General features: G+C 39.7%; 1 pseudogene across 1 annotated transcript; it reads left to right on the top strand.

Annotated features, from left to right (window-relative positions):
* Window positions 1-678: 678 nt before the first annotated feature.
* On the top strand, window positions 679-15763 carry LOC145398948 (anti-lipopolysaccharide factor pseudogene; annotated as a pseudogene). The gene is made up of 3 exons (XR_013897219.1): window positions 679-800; window positions 14962-15095; window positions 15644-15763. The product of XR_013897219.1 is annotated as an anti-lipopolysaccharide factor pseudogene (transcript).
* The last annotated feature ends 1742 nt before the right edge of the window (window positions 15764-17505 follow it).

Here is a 17505-nt window from a genome sequence, read left to right as displayed (position 1 = left end):
CCTGGGTCCATCAGGACTGTAGGCCGCCTCTCTACCGATTCAGCCACCGCCTACTCTGCTTTTCTCGAAAAATCGTTAAAAATCCTCAGATATTTCAAGTAAATTCCATCAAATTTCTTCAGATTTTCTTTAAAATCCCCGTATCCTTAAAAATTTCTTCATATAACTTCAGGTTGCTCAATCTAAGGAAATTTCCTTAAAACTGAGAGCCCTGGTTAAAAGTATTCTCTCTCTCTCTCTCTCTCTCTCTCTCTCTCTCTCTCTCTCTCTCTGTCTTCCATATATGTATATATTCATCAGTTATATCACCTTCACTCATACTTTTCCTAGTGCTCTTCCAAGTAGCCTACCCAGAACACAGGTGAGAAGTGAACGAATATCAAAGCGGGAAAAACGAAGTAGGAAAGAAATGCCGTCGCGCAGAACTGCATTCATTGGCTCCATTACGTCATCACGCCATACAATAACGCTTAACTTCTCTATGGTATTTCCCTGCTTTGTCACGTCAGTTATGCTTTCTGTAATTCCAAAAAAATGTCCAACTGCCATTTATGAACAATGATGGGTGGTGGGTATAAATGAGGAGCCGGACAGTAGGGAGCATCAGAAGACCTGGTGCCGGTGGAGAGTGAAGAACTTATTGGCTCTCTTACAACTGTACTTAATTTATCCCACATCATGAAGAAGTCTGTGTTGGTGGCCCTGCTGGTGGTGGCCCTGCTCGGGGCCAGCCTGGCACCCCAGGCACACGCTCAAGATTGGAAGGATCTCGTGGCCGCCCTTGTCCCCAAAATCATTGGGTAAGGTTTTATTTCATTATGTCTCCGCCTACCTGTGGTGAAGGAGGGATTAAGTGATTAGTCAGTCCATCCGTGCGTGAGTGGGTCAATGTGTCCATGACACTGTTATGGGCACGATATCTCCCGAGGCCGTCTTCCGTTTTCCACCAAACTTCTGTCAGTGATACAGTATGAAGGGACGATGAACTGATTAGGTTAGCAAATTTACACGGTCAAAGGTAAAGATCATATGGGTTTGATATAGTTTACCCTTGTGGGCGCGATATTTCCTGAACCCCTTGACGGATTTCAACCAAACTACTGTCAATGATTCAGTATGAAGGGATGAATGAATGAATGAATAGTGAGATAAGCAAGCACCAAACCTAGGCTATATGGCACTAAGGTAGCAAAAGAAGGATGGACAATTAAATTAGATCCAAAATACGCAGAGCAGAAAGAAAAACAATAATATTAGAAATAAAAAACTTAAGAGAGTTACCAAAGAAATCAGTAAGCAACGAGAGGGGGTAATAATGAGAGGAAGGGAAAAGCAGAGCGACGGACGTGGAGTAGGAAGAGGCAGTCGAGAAAAAGATGTCGAATAGGCAGGGAGCAGTTAAGGCGTCAACAAAGTGGCTGGGGTCACCACTAGTTAAGTGACTGTGAGTGAGGCGGGTGTGACCCAAGCGAAGACGAGCAATGACAGTCTCCCATCGACGATTGGGGTTAGAGTAAATAGACCAAGGAAGAACAGAAGGTTTAACGAGACAAAGCTTGTTGGTGACCTCGGAGTCTCAGGAAGTTTGCCATTGGTCACGGAAGAGGCAAGTAAGAATAGAAAGATAATCAGGAGCAGAAATGGGTTGAGGAGAAGACGTGAGAGACCGAGCAGCAGAACGAGCCAGCGAGTCTGCACATTCATTACCGGCAATGCCGACATGACCAGGGACCCAGCAAAAATGAATCGACTTCTTGCTCACAGAAAAACGGAAGAGCCACTCTTGAATTTGAGTGACAAGGGAATGAGTGGAAGAAGAGGCCCGTAGAGGGGACAGCGCACTGTGAAAGCCGGAGAAGATAACAAAAGAGGAGGAAGAGGAACGAAACATAGACTTCAGAGCGAAAAGAATAGCATAAAGTTACATTGTGAGAACACCCGCAAAAGAAGGAAGGGATATGGAAAAAGAAGACTCGAGGAGACAACAGCAAAAGAGTGAGAAGACATGTGTCTAAGAAAAAGTGAACGGATTGCGACAGGAGAAAGAAGAGAACCAGAGCAAGGGAGAAAGGAACAGACCACTGGAATAGGTAAAAGCCAAGAAGGGAAAGAAAAAGGACGACAGGGAAGATTGAGTGGAAATGTGAAGCTAATAGACTGGAGAAGAGCACGGCCACGGAGGGAGAAAGGAAGGAGATGAGAGGCTGACTGAAAAGAATGACGGGGAGAGGGAGGGGGGCGGAGCAATTTGTTAGAAGGAAACTGTCTCAGATGTGCATATGACTTAACTGTAAGGAGAGAACGACGAGAGGAGAGGGGGGTAACGGCCGACTCGACGCAAAGGCTCGTGACTAGGGTTGACAGAAAGGCACTTATGGCTAAATGCAGACCAGGATTATGAAGGGAATCAAGTTTCGTAAGTGTACGGTCAAAGTATGAAGGGATGATGAACTGATTATGTCTGCAAGATACTGGAGGTTGTATGGAGCTTATCCTTGTAGGCACGATATCTTCTGAGCCCCTGGACGGATTTCGACTGAACTTCTGTCAGTGATATAATATGAAGGGACGATAAACTGATGATGTAACATGGTAATGGAGGTTGTATGGCGAGTCCGTGTAAAGGCCTGGCGGAGGCATACCGAGCGATGTTTTGCGTCGACAGCTCGGGGCCCAAGTTCTCAGCATTTCATTCAGATATGAGTTGGGCTGAAGATAAATTAGGTTCACATTTTATTTTCACTGTTAAAGGGACTCATCACCAGACTTAACATACAGCCAATGTCATCCTTATATTACTTGCATTATGTTAGGTGAGGCTTGGCCGAGTATTTATTCTGCCCTGTAACATGGTCACAGGTTTAAATACAGCATTCTTGGTAGAGCCAGTGTATGATTTAGTGTGTATTGTGACTTAGTTCCGATTCTTCAAAGTGATTTACTAACAGGTTCTGCGAGTATCAAAGCAGTGACAAGGTCCGACATATCCCTTCTGATCACTGATATATATATATATATATATATATATATATATATATATATATATATATATATATATATATATATATATATATATATATATATTCAATTCATTTGGATTGCATTTTGTAACACGATTGTATATAACAGTGCAAAACTGGCGATTGGCAACTACATATCATATACATGATCTGTCCAGTGAACAGGCTTCAAATCAGTGTCCAGCAGTCAGATTGTGACGGTGAAGTTTCAGCACAAGACGATCCCATCTTGTCCATCAGCTCTGGGGCTTGTGGGAGACCACAGACGAGAAAAGAATAGCCGACGTGGTCTCAGGTCGCCCACGTCGACAGGAGCCCTGATTTCAATTCTCCTGACTCAGAGGACGGCAGCTCAACTGATTCTACCTCATCCTGTGACATTGATGAACCAGCACGGGCACAACCAGATCACCTAGGGACCGAGACAGGGCCAGTTCATCCATAAACATCTCACTAGCATTTCCTAACCTGGATCCCACTTTGGGATTGTTGTAACAACCGGCTATATTTGGGGTAACCAAGAGAATGTCAAATTTTTGGGCTATATTTCGTTCATACACTCTGCTTGATGTCAGAGACTGGCTCATCTCGGAGCACTTAGGGACAAAACCACCAGTCTTGTTCATATCTGTTTGGTCAACCGCTGGACACTTCAGTGTCAAGAGCAACATTCGATCCAGACTCGTTTGTGAGTCCAGACTCTGACTGAAATCTGCCTTTACCCTTCCAGTGTTTTCGGCCAAGATTTCTGAAACAGAAGTTAGTCATCCGTTTTGCCACAAGCACCTTCCTGTGCCACTGGACCATACGGCTGAAGTAGCTAACCTATACAATCCTGACGTCCAAGGGAAAATTCCTGCAGGGGTTATCTCGTTAGACATCTGGCATACTCTCGGACAATACTCTTGCAACCCCTCCTCTCATCAAACCTTCAGACTCCATTTTCTCTAGGCTGACTTGCATACCTCACCTGAACACACACAAACACACACACACACACACACACACACACACACACACACCATCACCATGATCATCCTTGTCATCAGTCAGTGCAAGTCCACTGCCGAACAAAGGCCTCCCCCAGCCTTCTCCACAAATTTCTTGACTGAGCTGATTCCTGCCAGGTTTGCCTGCAGTTTTCTCCATCTCCTCTCTCCACTTCCTGTCTGGCCTTTTTCTGCTACGCTTGCAATCTTTTGCAGTCCAGCCAGTCAGTCTCTTGCTCCATCAGTTATCTCTTATTCATGCTACATGATCTACCCACCTCCATTTCTGTATGTGTGTGTGTGTGTGTGTGTGTGTGTGTGTGTGTGTGTGTGTGTGTGTGTTTTACATCAGAAAGTATCTTTGACTTTAGTCTGCTCTCTCTCACCTAAGTTGATCTCTTCTTATCTCTCAAAGATATTTCCAACATTGACCTTTCCATTGCTCTTCCAGATCAGATTAGTTGATTTTCTAAGTCTCAACCATGCGTTATAGTTGTTTTCATACATTCGTTATATACTTTACGGTTCACACATATTGCTAAGCTACTCTTCATGATGACTCTATGTTTACCGAAAGTTTTCCATCCAGTTGTAATGCGTGTTTTAATTCGATATCATGGTTTCTTTTTAATTTTAGTGTTTGCCCCAAGAAATTGTACTCCCCAACTTCTTCAAGAATATCTTCGTTTATGTTGCTGACGCTCTTTCGTGTATTTGGCCTAACATTACTCGGTTCATCTTTAGCCCAACTCTGAGACTTCTCTGTTTAGGTCATTTACCATTTCTTGCAGTCTCTGCTCTTTCTAAGATCATAAATGGTTCAAGTTTTCTCCATCTGTGTATGCTCCTTTGTCTCCAGTTCTAGCCATCTGAGAATGCATTCAAATTATGCTGTAGATAATTTTGGTGAAACTGTATCTCATACACAGACACCTGTCTAAATCATAATTATTTCTGAGTCTTTATGTATCCAAATTATTGCGGTTCCCTCTTTGTATGCTTTCGAGCAACTTTATAGTGCTCTAGTTTACTCCCTGTTTCCGCAAAGAATTTATAATTGCTATGTGCCCCACTGAGTCGAAAGCTTTTTCATAATCAGTAAAGCCTAAACGTTTACACTGGCATAGTATATTCCGTAGTTTTCTCAGTTACCTCATTCATTGTGTGTAGGTGATCAGAAGTCGAATTCCCCCTTCAGTATCCTGCCTGTTCCTGAGACTGGTTTTCTTCCAAATCTGTTGTTATTCTGTTCGTAAAGACTTTAGTGAAGAGTTTGTAAATAACTGATAATAATCTAATAGGTCGATATTTACTAAGAGCTTTTAAGTCGCTTTTCTTGTAAAGCACATTAACTATCGCATTACACCGTGTTTTGCAAAATTTCTTCATTATATATTGAATAAGACTGTGGACGAAGCGGTTTTTAACTTCTACACCTTCATCTGACAGTAAAATTGATACCATTCCATTTTTCTCTTGAGGCTTTATCTCTCTTCACACTTTTAAAGGAAGGTTTACATCATCTGGTGTAAGCATACTTCTGGTATTTCACATCACTTGTATCATCTGAAATGTTAGCTATTGGTAATATTGTCTTTGATGCATACAGTTCTTTGTAAAATTCTTCAACTCTCTTCACCATCTTTTTGCATTTAATGCCCACTACTTTTGTCTTTCAGTTATATAACTTGTTGCTTTCCCTAGCGCCATTTTGCTTCTGACCTGTTTCAGACTTTTTCTTGTTTTGGTAGTCTGATATGAACCATGTTTCTCTCTCTCTCTCTCTCTCTTGTTAAGTTTATTCTCTCCAACAAATAAAGCATGTTTTCATCCCTGTTTGTTTGTTTGTTCTCTCCGACACGGAGAGTATGTTTTCACCCCAGTTTGTTTGTATGTTTGTTAACAAAATTACACAAAAACTACATGACTGATTTGAACCAAATTTGGTGGGTCGATAGCCCACGTCCCAGGGAACAATCAATTCACTTTAGAGAGCACTCCCTTTGTGGTGTAGTGGTTACAACTCCCCGACGGATTCACATCCTTGATTAAGAGAATATTTGATCCCCAAGAGATGACTGGATATTTTTGTCTCCGACAAGGAGAGTATGTATTCATCCCTGTTTGTTTGTTTGTTTGTGTGTGTGTTAGCAGGATTACTCAAAAACTAAAGGAGAGATCTGGACCAAATTTGGTGGGTAGATAGCCCATGTCCCAGAGGACAATCTATTAACTTTTGGGACCGATTCGGATCGTATTAAAGACTCTGGATCCAGAAAACACTTTTTGCAAAACCCTAATCAAAGATGAAAAACCCAAACCCGTCATGATGCGTGGTTTGGAAATTACTTTACCCGTGTCAGAGAAATGCACTCCACTGAGTGCCCCTCCAGTCGATTAACTTTTGGGACTGATCCGGATCGTTGTAAAGATTCTGAATCCGGAAAACACATTTTGCAGAACCATGATCAATGATGAAAAAACCTAACCCATTATGAGGAGTGATTTGGAAATACGTTGCCCTTGTCTGAGAGATGCGTTCCACCGAGTGCCCCTCTAGTTTATTTTTCCTCTTTCTGTTGCATCTTTCTTTGTTTTTACTTTCATCACTTTTCTTTTCATGAACTGGAGGGTCATATTTAAATGACTGGTGGCTTTGGTTGTATTAGATTTTCTACCTCCACTGACTTCCCTAACACTTTTGCTTGTCAGTCATTCAACACATCAATGTCACACTCGTTATAACTCATAGTCTGAATTCTTTTCTTTATCTCTAACTGGGAGGCAGCTTTGTTTTCGATTATTTTTTGTTGTAATATATTTACCTCCGCCAAGGAGGTTATGTATTCATCCCTGTTCGTTTGTTTGTTTGTTGGTTAGTGAGCAAGATTACACAAAAACTACTGGACTGATTTCCACGAAACTTAGCAGAAGAATGGGCCTTGGCACAGAATAGACTCCATTAAATTTTGGTGCTGATCCGGATAAAGGTGCGGATCCAGGATTTTTTATCTTCACTTTCTTTACAATTGTGAGATAGGGCGTTGTTCGACATTTTCGTAAATTTTTCAGTGAATATTGCATGGATCTTGATGGAAAAAATCAGGCATATTTAGGATGTTGGTATCTACGAATGTGTACAGTTTGGCGCGGATCCATGTTAAATTCCGGATCTAGCAGATTTAAATATGCTTTTATAGGGGAGTAGATTTTTCCAACTGCATGTTGGGCCTTGGCGGAGGTATGCGCTCTTCTGGATGCCATTCTAGTTTTATTTTTAATCAGCTTCTTGCACTTCTGAAACTGATTCTAGCTGTGCAACTCACCACTCTCTGGTCACTTCCTACATTTATTATTTTGATAACTGCCATTAGTGATCGTGTTGTTCTTATCTGCTATCCTGTAATGTAGTCGATTTCACACTTTGGTTTTCCATTCGGGTTTCTCAAGGCCCATTTTCTCTCTGTTCTTTTGTGGACGAATGTGTTCATTTACTCTCATGTTATACATTTCAGAAAAATTTACCACCTTATCACCTCTGTCGTTCCTATCTCCTACTCCAGAATTTCCCATATTTGCTTCTCCATTTTTCGATTTGCTGACTTTTGCATTGAAGTCTCCCATGAGATAGTATATCTGGTCTTTACTTCTTTCATAATCTGGGAGATGTCATCATAGAATGTTTCTGTTTCTTCATCTGTTCCTTGAGAAGTGGGTACATATAAATGCGTTACTTTCAGGGCGTATCTTTGCATAGTAATTACAATCCATGTTGTTCTGTCAGACACAGTGTTGAGTTTAACGATGTTTAATGCAAGATATCTATTAATTAGACATTCAGCACGACTAACTCTTTCATTCTGCCTTCCCCTGAAGTAAAATAGGTGGTTACTGTCTTGGAGCTGAGTTAAATTTTCCTCTTTCCTGTGGATCTCAGACTTAAAATAACCCAACAAACTTTATATGACACAGCAACGGAGATATCAAGATTGTAATCTTCTGCAAGGCATCGTACTTTACGTTGAACGTGTAGATTTTCATGGATTAATATTTGTTTAATGTACCAGTCTCTGATTCGCCGAGACAGTGCTTACTCACCTTCGGTGGCACACTACCCGTAAGCACATGAGGCAGTGCGGTTGGACCATTAATAGACGACAATCTAACTGGAACGCCCATAACATCATTACGAGTAGAATTCGTATTTGGGCTCATATGTATATAGATAGATAGATAGATATAGATATATAGATATAGATATATATACAGATAGATAGGTGTGTGTGTGTGTGTGTGTGTCCGACTCACACACACACACACACACACACACACACACACACATATATATATATATATATATATATATATATATATATATATATATATATATATATATATATATATATATATATATATGTGTGTGTGTGTGTGTGTGTGTGACTGGCATAGGCTTCACTTCCGCTTCCCAAAGGTTCAGTGGTCTTTCTACATACCATACACCTTCACATGTCATGACTTCGACGCTAACACCCACTGTCCATACTGATATATATATATATATATATATATATATATATATATATATATATATATATATATATATATATATATATATATATATATATATATATATATATATATATATATATATATATGCTCGACTCTGGGCATAGGCTTCGCAGCCTGCTCCCAAGGCCCAGTAGTCCTCCTACATATCGTACACCTCTACATGCTTGGGCTGTCTTACACAGGACTGTTGTATTCGTATCAACGGGGGTAATTTACATGTCCTTGGGTCGTCTGGTAGATCAGTAAATTCTGCTTTAATTGAAATTCAGATTCTTAAAACCGTTCCCTGCCGCAGTCGGGATTCGCACCTGGGTTCATCAGGACTGCAGGCCACCTCTCTACCAATTCGGCTACCGTTGACGTACACCTATATGAGTACCTTCTTGCACTGTGATCTGTATACATTTATGCATTGTCTTACATACTGTATGGTGAAGTAAGAACCAATATATGTTATAGAAATTAAATGAATCAAATTTTGTGATGACAGCTATGATAGTTAGCAGGCCATAAAATGCTACTGACTGTGATTTAAGTTTTAGATTGATTGTAAAAGAATTACTTTTGATAAAATTCAATATGGCGCTCACTGTCAAGCGACTGGTCTCCAGAATAAATGTCGGGCCTAGGTAACAGTCCGAGTCCCTGTGCACCTGACGGGACATGGTATGTGTGTGTGTGTGTGTGTGTTTTCTTACCTAATTGTTCTTACCTAATTGTATCTTTACAGGAATCAGTCAAGCTCGTATTGTCCCGTGTCTTAAACCATATTTATCGTACATATCCTTAAAGTTGTTAATTGTTTTGGCACACACTATTTCATTCGGTAGTGCATTCCACTGATCAATTGCTCTATTTGGGAAACTAAATTTCCTTACGTCTTTATCACCTCTCTTTTTATGCAGTTTTTTGCAGTGTCCTCTTGCTGATGCTTCCCCATACGTTAAGTAATCATTTATGTCTATTTTCTCCTTCCCTGATATGCATTTATATAGCATAATCACGTCACTTCTTTTCCTTCTCTCCTGTAGTGTTGGTAGATTCAGTTCATTTACTCTTTCTTCATAGCTTAGATCCCTTAAGCTTGGTACCCATCTTGTAGCGGCCCTTTGAACTTTTTCAATCTTATCTATGTGTTTTTTGAGATGAGGACTCCAGACTACTGATGCATATTCCAGGGTTGGTCTGATGAATGTTGTTATTATCTTTCTTAGCATGTCTTCATTTATGTATGTAGTGTGTGTGTGTGTGTGTGTGTGTGTGTGTGTGTGTGTGTGTGTGTGTGTGTGTTCTATCGCCAATTATCTAATATTCTATCTATCTATCTATCTATATTTGCCAGACGCCATCATACCGGGAGGGGCACCAGCCCTCCACCATCCCATTTGTTGCCACGCTAGGAACACGTATGGGTTGGTTATATGGTTTCCACCCAGCATTGCAAATGGTTTCCTGGCTTACAGGAAATCATTAGGCTTGTCAATGAATGTAAAGACACCTGAAAAGGAAAGAAGTGTCATAAAAGGTGACAGCAAAGATGGGAGAAATAGGAGGAGAAGAGGGCAGACAGAGAAAAAGAATAGTAAATATGACGGAAGAAGCATGCAACACTACATCAAGTGAGTGGACTATGTTCGCCATCACATACCACCAAATTGCTGACTAGTAATCCAGCGACGACGTACAAAGGAAAGTAAACAGCAAAAGACCTGTTGGTCCTTTCGTGGCTGTTTGGTATAGGGAAGGTTATAACTAACAAAAACAATCTATCAGCTAAGAGACAAGGATAGTAAACCAAAAAGGCTCCCCCCTCCCCATCAAACCCTGCAGGCGAAGCCGGCAGGCAATAGTGAGAAGGACCACCATGCAGCATAGAAAAACTGTCAAGGAAATTTATTCTACACTATCTTCCTGAAAAGGAGAGTAACATTAATTCAGCAATATTTATCGATGTTGTTCAGCAGTTGAATCTTCCTGGCTGTGAAAAAAAAAAAAAAAATAAATAATAATAATAATAATAATAATAAACCACAGAAATATGTTATTGAGTGAACATACTTAGCTGGAGGTCAGATGACAGATAGGCCTACTTATCCAAGCGATTTTTCAAGGTTAGTAGTGTGTCACAGTTTACGACATTTGAGTGCAATTTGTTCCATATATTTATAACTATTCAATAAAAAATGCTTAGCTTCATGTGACTGAAATCATTTGCCAATAGTTTTATGCCCATTACCCCTAGAATAGTTTGAGCAATCAACTGTGAAATATTTATCGGTGACAATATTATCGTGTCCTTTGAATACTTTGAATACATGAATTAAATCTCCTCGTAACCTCCGTTAAATTTTGGGTAAAGAGATTCAGGGTTTTTAAAGGTTCCTTGTATGGTTTATTTCTCAATCTAGGCTATCTAGGTATCATCTTTGTCACCCTTCAACGTACTCGTTCAAGTTTCTCCAAATCCCATTTATAATAGTGAACAAAATTGAACGCAATACTCGAAATGCGGGCGTACTAAGGAATTACACAAAATGAGGACGATAATATCGGATTTATATTCAAATGCCCTACCTATGAATCCAATCAATTTATTGGCTTTTTTAACAGCTTCTGTACATTGTTTGCTTGGTTTTAAATAATTTGTTTTTACAACTCTAAGTCTTTTTTATGGTTTACCCTATCAAGTTGGAATCTATTCATATTATAACTAGCTCTTACATTTTTAATGCCAGTGTTTAGCACTTTACACATATTAATACTGAAATCCATTTGCCATGTTTGTTCCCAGTTAAACAGCTGATCAAAATCTCTGAAATACCTGCCTCTGCAGCGCTGTATCCTATTTTAGTAACATCAGCAAATTTTGAAATCTTACAACATAATTCATCATCAATATCATTTATGTATATTTTTTAAAAAGGATTAGGACCTAACACTAAACCTTGAGGCTCTCTGCTTGTAACGCTTATCCTGTTTGACTCTTCTCCATTTATTACAACTTTTTGCTTTCGTCCGGTGAGCCAGTCTTCTACCCACCTGAGCACACTGTCGTTGAAACCATGTGCCTATAGCTTCTGAAGAAGTCTTTTGTGTGGGACTTCGTCAAGAGCCTTCTGAAAATCGAGGAAGACAACATCAACAGATTTAGTCTCATTGTGCGTGTTCAATATTCGTCGAAAAAGTCCAACAGATTCATGAGGCAAGAGCTATTATTCTGAAAACCATGTTGCGAATCTTTGATGAGATTGTTTCTAAGTGCTTCACAAACTGGTCTCTGATAATAGTTTCGAGCAACTTGCAAACCACTGATGTTAAACTAATTGGGCAGTAGTTTTCTGGTTGTGCTATGTTGCCTATTTTGAATATTGGGGTTAGGTTTGCAAGCTTCCATGCATGTGGCACCTTACTGCTCTTTCGTGATAAGTTAAAATGTTCAGATAAAGGCTATTATATTTCATTCTGCATTTCCTTTAATACATGTGGCAATATTTTGTGCGGTCTTGGTATTTTATTCTCTTTTAATTTGCTAACTGCAAGTGGTAAGTTACGATCACTAATTGTAATATCATTGATTATGTTGCCCACATATGTAGAAACTGGGGGCTACTGCAGGAATCGTATGTATATCTTCTGTCGTAAATACAAACGTGAAGAAAGTATTAAGAAATTCTGCCATCTTAGTTAAGTCATCAGTGAGCTCTTCGTTATCTGAGATTAAGGGACCGATTGTTAGAGTTATTACCTTTTTGCTTTTTATGTAACTGAAAAATTCTTTGGGATATGATTTGCTGATACTGGCAGTATGTGCCTCAAGGTTTTTCTAACTGCATTTAATTAATGTTTTCGTTTTCCATCGAAGAGTATCGTATTTGTTTTTATTACTTTGACTCTTATTTATATATGCATGATTTTTTGCTGCTGGACAATGTTTAATATACGGGTTCCACCATTTGAGTTCAGAATTTTTGGCAGGCATTCTGTTGCGCTTTGGAATACCTAACAGCATTGTTGATAGTTTGTTAAAAATTTCCATGCATCATTGATATCTAATGATTCGACAGTGTGACGCCAGTCACTATTACATACAATTGCTTTTAATTTATTCAAATCTGCCCTCTTATAGTCATGCACGTCCTCGCAACTAGTCCTGACATTGTCTTCAATGAATTTAATATTAAATGTAACTATGCGATGGTCACTTGTACTAAATTCTTCTCCAACAATAATGTTACTCACTAAATTTTCTGGTGTGGCTAAGACAAGATCTAGGATGTTAGCTCCACGTGTCGGATCACTTTCCTACAAGTTTGTATGTAGGTCTGACCCTGTGTGCGAGTATAGGGCTCCTCATTTCAGAACTGGTAAATTAAAATCACCAAATATTACAGTGCTTAGCATACAAGAGATTTCGACAGTTTGATGGCATATTTCCTTATCAATGTTGAGTGGCTGACCAGGTGGAAAATAAATTAAGCCAAGTGTGATTTTATGACAAGATTCGTTTCTAAGCTGAATATAAAATAGTCTCAATGTTTTCAATGCATGTCTTGGTAATCACGACTGGATGAAATCCTGATTTAATATATTACAACATTCTGCCCCCTGATCCATTCTTCCTTTCACAAACGAAAATATATCCTCGTAAATTAAACCCCACTAGAAAGTCTCTTTGCTCAGTATTTAGCCACAGCTCTGTTATACCAATTACCTCATAATCTTCAGTAAATACAAGGGCCTCTAAATCAGAAAATTTATTACGCAGACTACTCGCACTTGCTAGAGGAGCTTAATTTGTTTACCTTTCTGATGTGGGAATTGATTTATCAGATCGTATGATATCAACGTTCGCCTCCCATGATGCTTGCTTTTTCTCCAGAAAAAACTTACTGCATCACTATGCAAACAATCAAGACAGGAAGAGCCAGCGGCATTGAAGTGTAGTCCATCATTCACAAACAGTGTTCGCTGCTTGTAAAACTGGTTCCACACGTTGATGAATTCAACACCTTCCTACAAGCAAAGTGACTTGATCTTGTTATTTACACTAAATGCTTTGCTGGAGAAGGCATTCCTTGCATCAATCCTTGAGAGAATACCTGAAATTAAAATTTTGTTAGTTTTATCCTCGTAGCATCGAATCATCTTACTGTACTTCTCCATCAGCTCCTCTGATGATAATTAGTACCTGCGTGAATAATTAATAACAAGGTGCTTTCGTTTAGAGGGAGCCCTGCCCCAGAATTTCACCAACCGACCACGGATGATGGAGTCCCCCACAAGCCATGCCTCATGGGGCTCTTCCTCGGCTTCCGCAAGAATCTGATATTTATTGTATGTGGTTACTGAAATGATGTTTCTTTTTCTCGCAAACCCTGCTCCATTCAGCACTGTCTGGAACTCATTGTGTAAGGTGGGGGGAGAAGTAATTACAGCGGGAAGAGGATGATCAACCTGAACAGCAATTGGTCGAGCAGTGGCATTTTCCTCCACTGTGTGTCCTACGTTACTTGCAGTGAACTCCTCCATCACATCAGCTTCTCCGGCCGTGCTTTGACGTAGTTTGCACATCATGTAAACGAAGAGGCGGTCCATGTAAAAAGATCCAGTGAAACTACCGGAGCAGGCTAGACAAAGAATGTTCTGCGGCATTCTGAAATTTACTGTGAAGACTTACAGAAGGAAAAAAAATCAAATATTACTGATTAGCACCTGGACGAGATATTGAAACAAGAACCAGTTACATTTACCAAATCTACTAGCAAAACAATTGCAATTTAAGTAGTACTTACAGGTGAAGGTTTCGCTGGTGGGGGTTTGTTGCTGTTAAAACTGTACAAAATAGCTACATTACTGGTTAGTAATGTACTGTGCCTGCAGAGGGTTTATCAATAAACTGTTACAGAAAATGGAAAGCTAAAAGTTACCTGGAAAGAAGATATAAAACTATACTATAATCTGATATATAACAACAATGATGTCACAACGCAGCCATGCAATACACAAACAAATATATTATCACCTGAAAAGTCACAACATATGAAAATACAATTTTATAATGCCTGTAAAAAAATGGAGAGATTAAATTCGAGAGATATTTCACTGTAAAAATTAATGTAAGTAGAAAAAAAAGAGTTCTTGGGAACAAGACTTGTCTGCCACTGCAGATGTAAACAAACGATGACGTAATCATTTGTTTCACAAATTTATCATTTACAGTTATAAGCTAATGGCTCACTGCTATAAAGGAAAACACTATCTTAATCCATTAATACTAAAATTAGGTTGAGACAGAAAAAAAAAAAAAAAAAACTCTTCTGGCCATCTGGCAGGAAACGACGGAATAAGTTACTAATCCCCAATATTTGGTTTGGTGTGGTCAGACTGTGGCGCAGGGGTGATATACAGATCCTGGACCACGCCTGCACCTACCGGGTGAGGCCGAGGATCAGGCGCTGGCAGCTTTACTACCGCGGTACGGTCACCTGCCCTGGCTGGACCTCCATCACTGGCTCAGGTAGGTTGTGATGGCGATAGTAATAGTGAGAGAAGGTTGTGATGTTGGTGGTAGTGGTAATGGCTGCGATGATTGCGACGGCTTTATTCCAATGGAGGTGGTGATAGCACTGGAGGGATTAGTGCTTGTGGTGGTGGTAGTGGTTGTGTTGGTGGTAATGTGGTGGTAATGGTTGTGGAAGTGGCTTAGGCTATGTTACTTGGGTTTGTGCATGCGATGGTGGTGGTTGAGGTTCTGATTGTGAGATACATTGACTGTTCAAATAACTGAGTAACAACTTACTGTGTTGTAATAGTGTACTATGCATTGTCATATAATTACAGTATAATCGTAAATGTCGAAGATAATTCCACTACTCGTTTTGCCAAACAAGTAAAGGAGGGAGTAATGGGAGGTTGAGGTTTTAACCAATAACAACAGTGTAACAAACACCTGATACATTTTGTGAAAATACTGAAGCACCAAAACATGGTGACAACACTGAAAAACCTGACTTATTCTGTGACAACACTGTGATCACCTGACAAATGTTTGTGTCCCTCCATCAGCCCAGACACGCAGCCGTTCCAAAGTGGTCACCCTGACCGTCACCGACTTCGTGAACAAGGCTCTCAGCGCGGGTCTCATCACGGAGAGCGAGGCTCGCAATTGGCTTCAGTAAACATCATGCAGGGAGTTCAGTTGAATTTACTAAACACATACCCACTATAACATAACCTTAAGGCGGGTGTCATTATCGTGAGTCACGGCCGCAGTTAGATTCAGTTAGTATTTCATTTGATGTATAGTAACACAAACTTAAAAACCCTCACCAAATCCAACCTACCTTATCCTGAAGGCGAGTCTTATCAAGCAGAGCAATGCTTGCAGGTGGCTCCAGGTAACATCTTCTTGAGACTACACTTCAGTTTAATTCACCAGTTATATCACATTCTCTCACAACCAACTCTTTCTTCATTTTAACCAACTTAACCTAACCATTTCGAGATATTATTTTTCGGAACCAAACCTACTCAGTTAGCGATACTTGGGACCTAATCTGTCCTTCCCCCAAATTATTACTAATCGACATAGTAAAATGACTTGTGCCTTAACGAAGGAATTCCTATAAAATGTTAACTAATTTGGAGCCTAATGTTGTTATTATTTATTTAACCTATATTGTCTCACTTCAGCCATCTTACCTGGTCTGAATCAACCACAGATAATTTGAAGAAAAAACGTGTTAACTTCTGTCTGGCCAGTATAGGATACAAAGTGTGAAAAAAAATTTAATCAGAGGGCGAATTTGTGAATGAGTGAGAGATGGTTTCCACATTCACTGGGGATTGTAGTAATGATTCTCGTACATTTGGGCATTCCGTTTTTCCTTGTTATTTTTCCTACCCATTCATTTTGTGGTTCTTCGACAAGGGGACGGTTGACGAAAGTTCGAGGTTCGAAAGTTAACCAAATTCTATGTAAGCTAGCTTGACCTTTAGTCACTGTGTATTTAGTCAGTTTGCATCAATAATTTATGTACTTGTGGTGAAATAATATATCCTCTTTGACTGTGTGTTTATATTGCCTTACACAAACATGAGCTTAACAGTTTTAATCTCTTAAAATCAATCTTGTTATGACTTTACGTAATTTTGCAGGTGACCACCAAGTCGACAAACATGTTTGACCTCTAACATTTTAACCATCCCTTATATTTAGAGCCGCCTCCAATAGAGTAAACAGTCTTTTGGCATTAGCGAGGAAAATGAAAACCGAAGACTACTCTGAGTGAAGGGATTAAGTGTAATACAGTATAATAACCATTATTAAATAGGAAAGACTGTAGGATAATTCAATTTCGTCCGCATCAGAGAGAAGTCATGGAAGTCGCATTTGGTTCTTCATGACAGAAGTAAGTGTGATATGCAGATTAGCAAAGGCCAAAGGGGAGGCAGCACGCACTTCTTATCTTGTACTATCTCTACCCTCAGTAAACCCCTATCAAACGTCTTCTCTCACTACCGCATAACCCGGATACTGAGGGGAAACGGGAATATACAGAGAGGTCTAGCACTTTCACCCATACATACATGAGAGCAAGGAATATATATATATACTGTAGATAGATAGATATAGATATAGATATATATAGATAGACAGATAGATAAATATAGATATAGATATATATAGATAGATAGAAGATAGGTAGATAGATACTGTAAGAGAGAGAGAGAGAGAGAGAGAGAGGTGGGGGGGCACCCAACATCACAATAACAACCGTCAAGAACGACAGATGAGGACAATGGAAATTTTATCAGAAAGGGTGATTGTCCGTTTCACATTACATACCTCAGCATAACTGACCGAGGAATAGCATGCAAACTGCCCAACAAATTTCATGACCAAGCCTGCAAGTGTTGCTTTAACC

This window comes from Coenobita brevimanus, chromosome 47 (assembly GCF_032717465.1).
Source record: "Coenobita brevimanus isolate Jiangsu-jjx chromosome 47, ASM3271746v2, whole genome shotgun sequence".
Classification (NCBI taxonomy): Eukaryota; Metazoa; Arthropoda; class Malacostraca; order Decapoda; family Coenobitidae; genus Coenobita; species Coenobita brevimanus.
This window is presented reverse-complemented; position numbering and strand designations above follow the sequence as displayed.